We start from the raw sequence: 12,428 nt of genomic DNA, 5'->3' as shown, positions 1-12,428 counted from the left end.
TCATGAGAGTGAATGAGTTTTCATGAGATCTGATGGTTTCAAGGTATATGGTGGTTCCCCTTTCTCTCTGTCTCTCTGGCCTGCCACCATGTGAGGAAGGTCCTTGCTTTCCCTTGGCCCTCCACCGTGATTGTAAGTTTCCTGAGGCCTCCCCAGCCATATGGAAATGTGAGTCAATTAAGCCTCTTTCCTATATAAATTACCCAGTCTTAAGTAGTTCTTTATAGCAGTGTGAAAACAGACCAATACAGCAAGCCACATTTTGTAAGCCTCACACTGTCATCATTACATAAAGAGAATTGTGAAAAGACTAAGTAGAAAGACAGAGTGTAAGAATGTAAAAGAGCATGTAGTATGGAGTTACAGACCTCAATTAGACTTTAACAGCTATGTGTGTTTGGGCAAGTAGCTTAACTTTGAGCCTGTTTTTCTAATGTAATGGGAATAATGTTATCGAATCTCACTGGAATTATTGATTTAAATTGTATGCGAAACACTTAGCATAGTGGCCAGCACATGGTATTCCTCAACAATTGGCAAATATTAATGTTTTATAATTATAAACCATAAACCATCTACTTAAGCCAGATAGTCTAAATATATAAATGTTAAAATGACAGCAAAAGATCCTGCCCAGTGTCCACCAATGACAAGTGAGTTTCCTCCTCCAAGGAAAGCTGCTGGAAACATCATAACCCTCCATCCCCTAGGCAAGAAGGTAATTGTTGGAGGTTTCTCCTGTAAGAGATGTCCTCCTGCCACCACTAGAGCAGACTTCATCTTCTTTCTCTGGGTGTCTCGTAGGAATTTCTCTCAGTTACTGCAGAACTCTGTTATGCCACTTCAACAAAAGGCTTTCCCAATAAACATACATTTCCCTTTGATGTGACTCATGACTTCTCTGTGCCTACAAGATGTTGCAGCTTCAAAAGGCATCTCTGTGTCTGCTGCTTGAGTGTTTATCGTCTCAAGGGGCCCTCAAATGATTTATAAACTAGGTTATATTTAAGAGAAAAAAAGATATTTGTAAAATCCACATTTGGAATGCTACAGGACTTCTATAGGATATTTTAAGTTTTAGGAGAAATCAGAAACCAGATAACTCCAGAAAAGAACTGAATACGCCTGTCAATCTCACCTGTCTCTCATAACGTCACAGTAAGAAGCCAGTCCAGAGATAATTCTATTAGGTTGGTGCAAAAGTAACTGCGATTTGGGGCCAGGAATCTTAAATCATTGTAACTAGGCTCAAACACATCCTTATTAATCAAAATAGGAATTATTACAATCAACACATTTTTGCCAACAAGAAATAAGTTTGTTTATTCCTGTGGCATAAAAATCCATGCTTTGGGATTCGACAAACTCTTGGAAAGAATTTTCTGCATCCTTCTGGTTGTAGAAGTGTTTTCCCTGCAAGAGTTGTCGAGATGCTGGAAGACGTGGTAGTCAGTTGGTGAGAGGTCAGATGAATATGGCGGGTGAGGCAAAACTTCATAGCCCAATTTGTTTCACTTTTGAAGCATTGGTTGTGCCATGTGTGGTCGCGTGTTGTGCAGAATAGGGCCCTTTCTGTTGATCAATGCCAGCTGCAGGTGTTGCAGTTTTTGGTGCATCTCATTGATGTGCTGAGCATACTTCTCAGATGGAATGGTTTTACTGGGAATCAGAAAGCTGTAGTGGATCAGACCTGCAGCAGACCACCAAACAGTGACCATAATCACTTTTGGTGCAAGTTTGGCTTTGGAAAGTGCTTTGGAGCTTCTCAGTCCAACCACTAAGCTGATCATTGCCGGTTGTCATATAAAATCCATTTTTCATTGCATGTCAAAATCCGATCAAGAAATGGTTTCTTGTCGTTGTGTAGAATAAGAGAAGATGACACTTTAAAATGACAATTTTTTAAATTTTTTCTCAGCTCCTGAGGCCCCGACTTATTGAGCTTTTTCACCTTTCCAATTTGCTTCAAATGCTGAAAGACTATAGAAGAGTTGACATTGAGTTCTTCTGCTACTTCTCTTGTAGTTGTAAGAGGATCAACTTCGATGATTGCTCTCAGTTGGTCATTGTCAACTTCTGATGGCCGACCACTATGCTCCTCATCTTCAAGGCTCTTTTCTCCTTTGCAAAACTTCTTGAACCACTACTGCATTGTACATTCATTAGCAGTTTCTGGGCCAAATGTGTTGCTGATGTTGCGAGTTGTCTCCACTGCTTTGCGACCCATTTTGAACTCGGATAAGAAAATTGCCTGAATTTGCTTTTTGTCTAACATCATTTCCATAGTCTAAAGTAAACATAAAATAAACAGCAAGTAATGTCATTAGTCAAAAAAAAGTGAGAAATGCTCATTAAAATGATGTATAGAAGAACTATACATTAACAACATGTATTTAAGAATGTACTCCAATATCAAACGGCAGATTCTAACAATGCAAAAACCACAATTACTTTTGCACTCACCTAATATGTTCCTTTATCTGGATTTGCATGTATTTTCTGGGATAAAGAGTAACAGACAGACTAGTATATTAGTGACACAATTTACTAGCTACATAATCTTGGACAAATTACTTGACCTCTCTGAATCTTACTTTTCTCATCTGTAAAATGGGTATTTGGAAACATGCTATGATATTTGAGGTTTTCTTCAGAAAGGGAAGATGCACTCTTCAAAGCCAGTCCTCCTCTTTTCCTTTGCAGTGCTGGACTATTCTTGTATTATCAAATATTTCAACTTACAGAGATGGCTGGGGCTGGGCAGAGAGCTGTGGATGTATAAAGAAGAAGTAGGCTTTGCTATGGTGAGCCAGGTCATTGCCTAAGACTTTGATGTTAACTTTTAAAAACTTTTAAGAAAAACTATAATTTCAAAATTTTCTAAAGTTATTTGGGGGTAAAAAATGTCTACACTCTTCAAAAACAAGCTTAGATTTCTTCAGGCATGTAGGCTTCATTCCCATATTATTATTTAGATAATAACTAGATAAACATCCCTGGTATGTTAAATAATTTGAAAAATCTCAGGTGACGTGGATACACCAAAAAGAAAAATTAAGTAATATTAAAAAATAAATGACTGGAATTTTGCCCCATGAAGGATAGAATGTTGGGAACAGACCAATGCTTCTTCTAAAACGAGTAATAAATCAAGATGAAATGTAAGAATAATTGGCTTAAAGGCAATGGAGATGTGCTGAAGCCATGAGGACCTGAAGGTCTGAAGCTTTGGAGAGGGCAGAACCGCAGGGAGGTGAGCTGAAAATACGCTGTTGCTTTTTTCCTGTGGCCATTTGACTGATTATGGGCAAGAACAAGAGGCTGAGAATCTACCCTTGCTCAAGTAAAGAAACATCTTTAGGTGACAGAAAAATGAACAGGGCTTCGTGTGGTCTTAAAGGTTTGGAACGAAAAATTGGAGAGCTGGGAACCTCAAGCATCATCCAGCTTCCCTCTCAAGAAGTCTGCTAAATTCTGAAGCTCTGTGAGGCAGCAGACTAAAAATCTAAGAAGAAAACATTTGAACAGAATTTTCTGCAGTCTTGTGCTGAGAAAACAGAGTAGAGTTTAAGGCCTACTAGTGGAACACACCAGGCCCTCAGTTAATAGCCTTATAGCCTTGAAGAGCTATATGGTAGAAACAATGGCGAATCAAAAGTAGACTGAGCTTTACAAAACTTGCAAAAATAGCTGATATTCATCTCAGTGCCTGATTGGATTACAGGGATCAGCCTCTTCCTTTCTCTTCCTAGAAAAGGGAAGAATAAACATTTTTTGGAGCTCTATGTTTAAAAGATAGAAGAAAAGTTTGATCATTTTAGCAAAGAACTGAAAATTATAAAAAAATTGGAAAAAAAATATTAAAAATTAAAATATTCTGGAACTTAAGGAATTCAGTATCTGAAATTACAAATAGACAGAAGCAGACAGGCGTGACAGGAAATAGGATTAGTGAACTAGATAAGGTCATTAGAAAATATTCAAATTAAAGCACCAAAAGAAAATACAGTCATGTGTCAATTAATGATGGGGAAATGTTGTAAGAATGTTCTGAGAACGACGGAGATCCATTCTAAGAAGTGCACCATTGGGTGATTTTGTCATTTCACGAACATCATAAAATGTAAGTACTCAACCCTAGATGGCAGAGCCTACTACATACTTAGACTATGTGGAATAGCCTATTGCTCACAGTTACTGTACTGAATACTGTAGACAACTGTAGCACAATGGTATTTGTATATCTTTACATATCTAAGCATAGAAAAGTTCCAGTAAAAATGTGGTATAAAATATTTCTTAAAAGGGTACACCTGTGTAGGGCACTTGCAATGAATGGCACTTAAAGGACTGAAGTTGCTCTGGGTGAGTTAGTGAGTGGTGAGTTACTGTGAAGGCCTAGGACATTACTGTACACTACTGCAGAGTATAACACTGTACATTTAGGCTACATTAAATTTCTTTTAAAAATTTCTCTTTTTTTCAATATTAAGTTAACTTTAGTTTACCATAAATTTTTTGTTCCATTAACTTTTACATTTTTTAAAACTGCTTGACTCTTTTGTAATAATGCTTAGCTTAAAACATAAACACATTGTACAGCTGTACAAAAATATTTTCTTTATTTCTATCATTATTCTATAAGCATTTTTCTATTTTTAAAATTATTTGTTTGTTATTTTTAACTTTCAGAAATTTTTTGTTAAAAATGAAGACAGAAACACACACATTGGCCTAGGCCTACATAGAGTGAGGACCCTCAATATCACTGTCTTCCACCTCCACATATTGTCCCACTGGAAAACCTTCAGGGGCAATTACACGCATGAAGCCGTCATCTCCTGTGATAATGACGCTTTTTTCTGGACACTTCCTGAAGGACATTCCCCAGGCTTTTCTTGAGGAGGTGTCCATGGTGGTGTGCCTGGTTTCTTCTTTCCATCATAGATTTTCCATCATAGATTTTTTTTTTCCATCATAGATTTCTGTGACTAATTCAGAGAGAGGGAGACCAGAGTTGAGACACTGACTAGGTGTGAGGGGGTTTGCTAGGGCTCTAATTCACTGCAGGCAGGCTTGAGTGAGCAAAAGGCCTCTGGGAAATTCTCTGAAATATTTATGGCTTGATTACATATATATTATGGGATGCCATGGTTACTGAACTTCCCTCGATGGTTGGGGTTTAAGCCTTTTTATTTGGGGATTAACACTCCTTGGAGAGCAGGGGAATTTGGAGGCCTGCTGGCTGTGCATGTAACGTGTCCCTGCACATCTGCGCCCTCAGTAAGTTCTCATACCGCCATTAGAGCATCCGTGAAAAGAATCCAGTGTTTGTGAGTCAATGTCTCTTCCATCCCTCCTCCAATCTGAGCAGATTGAATGATGTCAAGTTAGGAAGGGTTATCTGAGATCAAATGTGGAGGCTTAATTATCACAGACAAAAACCACTAATGAGGAAACAACATTATCTTTCACAGATGAAGCTGTTTTGATGGAAACTAATTTATGGCAAGTGTTCTAATCTCCAGGCTTCATCACGAAGAGGCTCTGTCCTCACCGCTTTCTCCTTCCCCCTCCCCTATCACTTCTCTGCTCTCATTAACTCAGTCTCACAGGAAATCAAAGAGAGAAGACAGTGCTTTCCACACCTTTTACAGGAAAGGAAAGGGAAGCAATGAGGTTGCCAGAATTGCTTCCAGGCAAGATTGCCAAAAACAATGTCTTCTTTGGGAGCCCCTCACTTTTCTTTTTGGCTCCTGTTCCCTCCTACCTATACCTCTCTCTCTCTTCCTCTGCGTCTCCCCGACCCTTTCCTTCTCTGTCTCTCTCTCTCAATCTCTTTCTCTCTCTCAATCTCTCTCTTTCTCTCCCCTCATTGTTGTCTGCTACTTCTTCTGCCTTGACCTAATCCTCTTCCATGTTCCTTATTTATAAATAAGGGTCTTTGGGGAGGGTCTGACCTGGGCTGGGATGCTGGCAATGTAGGTTCAGAGCAGAGGTTTTCCTGCCCACACCTTGGGAAAGGATGAGTAGCCTTCAGAGGGTGGGCAGGGGGAGAGATTATAAGGTTTAGAAATCAAGGCTACTTGTCAGCAAGACATCCAGGGGGACTTCCAGGTGCCACAGGGGGAGTTAGTAAACACCAGAAAGTGACCACGGCAGCTGGAAATATCCCTCCCACCTCTGTTTTTATGTTGCTTCTTTCTCTGCTGTTTCCCTGCAGTGATTCACAGTAAACCCACCAAACCCTGCAGCACAGGTGGGACTGGCCAAGGCCACCCCGTTGCATGCATGTCCAGCTCTGGAGAGAACCTTCAGGGATCAACTGACCGGTGGCCCCTGTAAGGCAGGAAGAAGGAGACTGGGGATGTCCGGTCTCAGGGGGGCTGTGGCACAAAAGGAAGGAGAGAACTTAGTCAGTCTAGGGCCAGGCATTGTGTCTTTTCTGCCTGACCGATGCCTCCAGAACACAGGTCAGGTCTTTCCCTTTCTGTATCCTCATTGCCTTCACATATTTTGACATACACAGCAGGGACTCAACACAGAGTCCAGTGAAAGAATAAAGAAATGAATGAAGGAAGGATGCATCTCTTCCTTAAAATGATGTATGCCAATGTTTTACCTAATCCATGTGGCTCTTTAGCAGTTTGGGCCCCAGGGTGTCGGCACGGGGGCTCCCTATCCCCACCCTTTATGCTCACTGTGTTGGGAACTGTCAGAACCAGGGCAAACACTGCTGTGTGTGTGTGTTCCCAGAAGCAGTGGGCCAGGCTGAGGGCAGGAGTCCAGCAGGACCAGGAGCAGAAGCCAACAGTCTGAGCCATCTGAGCACAGAAAGTGGAGAGCATGCTGGTGAGGGCTGGTGTTCTCAGCCGAGGCTAGCTTGGACTTGCCAAGTACCTGGGGCAATGTCACTGATTCTGCCATCCTCAGGCTGCCTGACCTTGGGCTGGTCACTCATTCCTTGCCAGGTGAAGCCATCCAGTTGTAGCAGCAGTGACAACACAAAGCTCATGGAGGGGCCGAGGCTGGGAGGGCAAATATGTTTTATGTCATGAGCTACCACCTTTCAATTGGTCATGGCCAGCTGGAAAGTTGGGTTGATTCTGCAGGTCAGTTCTTGACAGGAAAGGGACCTCTAATCCCCTAGTAGGGTCTGCTGTTGGAAACGAGAGGTGGGGTTCTGAGACTGTGAAACAAAGGGCTGACTGTGGATTCCAGCTGCCGGGTCCACCTATAGTGGCATCGGCAAATATTTCAAGCAACACATAATTCCGTCCTTGATGAAATGACACATTGTGAATGGTGAATCCATCAATTCCACTTTCCCTTAGTGGTGGGTAGAGAGGCAAGGAGCTCTGACAATAATCAGCCTTCCATGTGGAGCTAAGATCATCTTCATCTGCAGAAAAAAAGCACCCTGGAGATGGATCCAAGAGGGGTAATGCTCAGAGTTCCACCAAACAGGCCTAGGCCAGCACGTCCCACAGCCCCAGGTAGGGTGCGCACTGTTTGCATGGAGTCCGATTACTTATCCAGGCCACCAGGCTGGAGCCAGCTCTCCCTGCTGCGTCAGTTCTGCTAACACTAGGTACTCCCAGGCCTTGTTGTCATTACTTGCAGATTGCTGAAAAGTGTCAGCTTTACCTTTCTTTTTATTTTTTTTTTCCATAGACAGAATGAATAGGCTTCCGGGGGAGAAGACCAAAGCGCAGCTCTGTTTTTCCAAGCCCATGGCATGGCTTGCCAAGAATGAATTAAACGTTTCCACAGAATCATTTGCTTTGTTTCTAATCGGCTCTGTGAAGTATTTTCCTTCTTCCCAGTGGTTTAAGAGGGACGCATTGGCTCCCTTGGCCAGGCCCCTCAGGCTGGGGCTTTTGGGAAAGGAAGAAATGGAAAACCATGAGAGGCCCTTCAAGAAATCTAAGGGTTGAGGATGAGCGTGGCCTAGCACAAGTAGATCATCACAAAACACAGGGAGCTGTTCTACCAGGGCTATGGTGACGGAGATGATGGGGGGCGTGAGGGTCTCAGGATTGTCAGCCCCGGGGCACAGCAAAATCAACAGTGGTGGTCCAGATGCTAATTTTGTGGCTTGCTCCTACAGGTAGGTTGTGGACAATCATCTTCAAATCCATATCTGCAGCTCAGTAGAGAGACTTCCTAGGGTAGCCCACGCACTGTGATCTTCCTCTGAGTGGCCTTCAGTCTACCGGTTGCTGTGGTGACCATCTGCAAATGTCTTGGCAGGTCTGGATGCGGCACGTTGTTGCAAATGCTTCTTTTCTTTCTGTTCTGGAAGACACCGTGGGTTCTCTTTTCCGATCTAATTGGCCCCATGCTGAGAGTGTAATAAAAGCCTCCTTTTCTCCAGGAGTCTAAGACTCTTTTGGAATGAAAGAGCACTGCTTTTCACACTGAAATGCTTCTTTGGTTCATCTCTCCATTACAGCACACTCTTTGAGGACTTGTGCAGCCCAGTGAGAACCGGACTGGAGGCCAGCCTCAGTGCCCTGGCTTTGAGCCACAGCCCACTTGTTCTGGGGATCAGTCTGTCCCTGAGATTTCACATGCTGTCTCCATCAGCTCAGGATTGTCATCCCTTGGGACATTGCTTCAGCTGTTGTTCTTTTACCATGGCTGTTTTGTTTGTTTGTTTGTTTGTTTTTTGTAAGAAATTGACTGTTATTTTCAAAGCATCCAGGATCTGCCTTTCCTCCAAACTTCCTCCTTCTCTCCCATGAGCAGATCATCAATCATCACTGGGCTTGTCCTACCACTATTGCATACCAAACATCTACAAATAGCAGAGGGCCCATGCATTGGTCAGAGCAGTGCCCTATGACACTTAGGCATGGCATCATTCCTACTTACAGCACTCATGGTGGACTTGACTAATGGAGCAACTCTTTCCTGGTGAGCCTCAGAATCCTTCTCAACACCATGCATCACACTGCTGCTACCAGTCCTTTGGAGCTGGTTTTTAGGTTAAAATCTTTTTGCCTTTCCCAGCTTAGGTTCCCCACTGCATCTCCCCTTCCTCTAACCAACATTACTGTGAATGCTCAGAATTAATAGCTACTTAGTGGTAGCCCACCCATGAAATTGACGCTGATGAGATGTAGATTCTGCCAGGGACCTTGTAGTTTGTTGCAGCTACATCAACAAGATGTAAGCATGCTTGACTGAGGTTGAAGGAGGTGCTGGATATACCTCTATTAAAGAGAGAATTCATCCCTTTTCAGAGTTTGTGAATGTGCCTCTTCTTACTATTCATTTGTCTCTCACTGGCCTGCAAGGTGAAAGGCCTAGGAGTTGTATTCTGGAATTTATTGTTCAGGATGAGCTGCCTCTGTCCTGGGAGATACAGCAACTAAATCCAGGACCATCTGAGATTTATCCAGTAACATCTCTCATGCAGTAAACCTTGTCCTAACCAGGCCAACCCCTGGTCTTAAGAACAGCTATAATACCTGTGGGTTCTGCTATGTGGACACTTTATCTCTAACATGAAAGAGGAGGGAAGTGGTGAATTGCAGCTCAATTACTGACATGGGTTGGCCTGGATTTTGGATTCGTTAATAAGTACTAAAGGGGAAAAATTCTAAGAGAAATGAAATAGGAATTTAATATGTGAAATAGCTAAACGATAGGTTATTCATGAGAGCATCAACAAACCACTACAAAAGCAAGCAAAAATAAATAAAATAAATTCCTGAGTGCTAGCCTTTCTAGAAATCCAGGAGGACTCAATTATTTCGCTAATGAGTAGCTAGGAATCACTTCCTTCCAACCCTCCCCCTTGACCCCATTGCTGCATAGATCCTCTGGCTTGATGGTGTGGGTTTGAGACTTTAATATTTGCCCGCATTTCTGACATGCAGAAAATCCCTTTAGCCCTTCTGTTTCCAGTTTGCTGGCTTTGCTTGTGCTAGCCGTATGCTGCACTTGCGTACTATACGAATCCCAGGCCTCAGGGCTGCCCGTCCTCCTCTGACGATGGGCCTCTCCAGACACTTGCCTGAGTCCTGGGATCCAGACCAGGCCTTGTAACAAAATTCACACCTTGCTTCTCTGCCCATCACTCCAGTTTCTCCAAGAATGAGGGTTAGGGCCTTGCCCTTATTTTCTCCAGCTCAACCAGGGGTTCCTTCTCTGGCCCAGGTTGGCTTCCCGTGTTCTCCAGGCCTTAGCACGACTCCCTCTACTCCACATCAACTGCTCTCCTGCCCTATTCCATGGGGCCTTTCTCCCTCCAGTTGGGATACTGTGAAAAGTTGCTTTTTCAGCTTTTCCTTTGCTTTCTGGTGCCTGAGAACACATGCACTTACCATTTTCATCTTACCCGGGTTGCTGGTATTTAGTCTTGGGCAAGGGAGGACACTTTAATATAACCATGGCCCTTGGACTGTAATTTCTAATGTTTTTCTCTGGAATGGTAGCTGCCCTCTCTCTGAGATTTTTGTCATTGATTTTTACTGCTGAGGGGTGGACCCATTCATTAAACCTGGGGGCTTCTAGTGATTTATTATTCCAAGTTAAGACAATTTTATGAATGAAAGAGGGTGTTATTGATAGTTATGACAGAATAACAGGAATACACCAGTACTATTCCAGGCAAAAGTTGTATTCTTACCCTGACCTTGCCTTTAGCAGACAACATAGAGCGAACTTCCCTTATCCAGGAGCTGTATCTGGGGCCATTTTTCTTGGAATTGATAGATGGATGTGATGGCCACCACACCCAGCACGTAAGCACATGGCTTTAAACTCTCATAATGGAGCAGTTCTTAGGCTGACCCTTTTCTAAGTTTATGGACTTAGACAAGTAGTTCCTTTGATGATTCTCAATTTCCCCATCTGTACAAGCAGTATAATGGTAACTGTCTTACAGATGGCTTTAAAGATTAAGTAAGACAACATGGATAAAGCATTTGACTTGAGATAGTTCAATGAATTCTAGTTTCCTTTTCTTCATCTTTTCCTAATGAAGCCCACAGAGTATGTCAACCCATTTCTAATTCCTCTCCTTTAATGGAAAGAAGGTCTGTGATCTTCTATTCAATATTCCTTGTTAAAATGGATTCTCAGTTTTGCATTTCCAATGGCTTCTAATGTAAAATAAATTTCAGCCCAATAAAAGGGCTGAAATTCAATACATTAAGGGAAGAAATTTTAATGTATGAGATAGAAAGAGAGCTTTAGCTTAGGATCCCAAATATGCAGGAGCATGAGATGCATTGAGAGCACGATTCTGCTAAATGATAAGGGATGGAAAAAGGAATCCTGTACTGGGACATAATTAAATGACTTGAGAAGATGGCTAATGGTATTAAAATGAAAACTTTTAGCTCTAGACTACTAATTTTAATTCCACAGTGAAAGGTATTGTGCTGTTGCTGGCTGCTGAGAGAAGAGAGCGACCAGAACCCACTGTAATACCATGGAGACAACGTTGTCTCAGACAGGACGGCTGGCTTCAAATCTTTGCTCTGCCATTCATCAGCCGTGCCCTTGAATCAGACTTTCACACTCTCTCAACTTTTGTTTTCCTACCTGTAAAATGGGTGCAATAATATGTGCTGAAGAGATCTGTGATGAGAATTATGTGAGCAACTTTATTTTGTTTATTTTTACTTAAAGAGACCTAGCACTCCTGGCAGCATGTGACTGTCAATTATACTGTAAAATGGGTTGATGAGTTAGTTTTTATCTCTTCTTCTTTAGGAATCTGAATTGAATCTGGAAATCCATATGCCCTTTCATCTCTTCTTTTAACTTCAACTCTCTTTTTCTGCAGGGACTAATAAAAGTTTCTTATTTTTAGAGCTTTGGTGCCTAGATCTGTAATAACAACTGAATATTATCGGTGTACTAAGTGAGAAGCTTAAGGGCCATCTGATTAGAAATTCTCTAGACTCTTATCAGGCTAGTCTGGACCCGCTGGTCCAGGAAACACTAGTTTTGTGGGATGTTAATAGTTATTCCTCCAAAAATAGAATGCAAATTCAGATGTTTTTGAGAAACCCTGGGTAAATAAAATGAAATGGATTTCTTTATTGCAGTTTTTCAGATAGTTAAATGAGCCAAGGTGCATTGTGAATCTCCAGCATGGGGCCATGTCACATGCACTGTCTCCCAAACATGTTTGACCATGGTCCCCGTATTTTTTGTGGGATATTTTTAGAGACCAATGGTCCATGGCATGCTTTGACAAGTACTGTTTTGATACTTTTCATAAATTTGATAAAAAAAGTTTACATTATAATATTAAGTGAAAAACAAGCTACTAAATGTCATAAACTATAAAATCATTATTATGGTAACATGTATTTAAGAGACTGGCAGGAAATCTATTAAAATATTAACCTATCAACTAAAAGAGTAACCTTGGGGAGGGAGACTTATAGTTTTTATATTTATTT

General features: G+C 41.9%; 1 pseudogene; it reads right to left on the bottom strand.

Moving 5' to 3' along the window:
• Positions 1 to 1,263: 1,263 nt before the first annotated feature.
• On the bottom strand, positions 1,264 to 2,284 carry LOC131383044 (histone-lysine N-methyltransferase SETMAR-like; annotated as a pseudogene).
• Between the last annotated feature and the right edge of the window lie 10,144 nt (positions 2,285 to 12,428).

This window comes from Hylobates moloch, unplaced genomic scaffold, assembly GCF_009828535.3.
Source record: "Hylobates moloch isolate HMO894 unplaced genomic scaffold, HMol_V3 SCAFFOLD_1, whole genome shotgun sequence".
In the NCBI taxonomy this organism is placed as follows: domain Eukaryota; kingdom Metazoa; phylum Chordata; class Mammalia; order Primates; family Hylobatidae; genus Hylobates; species Hylobates moloch.
This window is presented reverse-complemented; position numbering and strand designations above follow the sequence as displayed.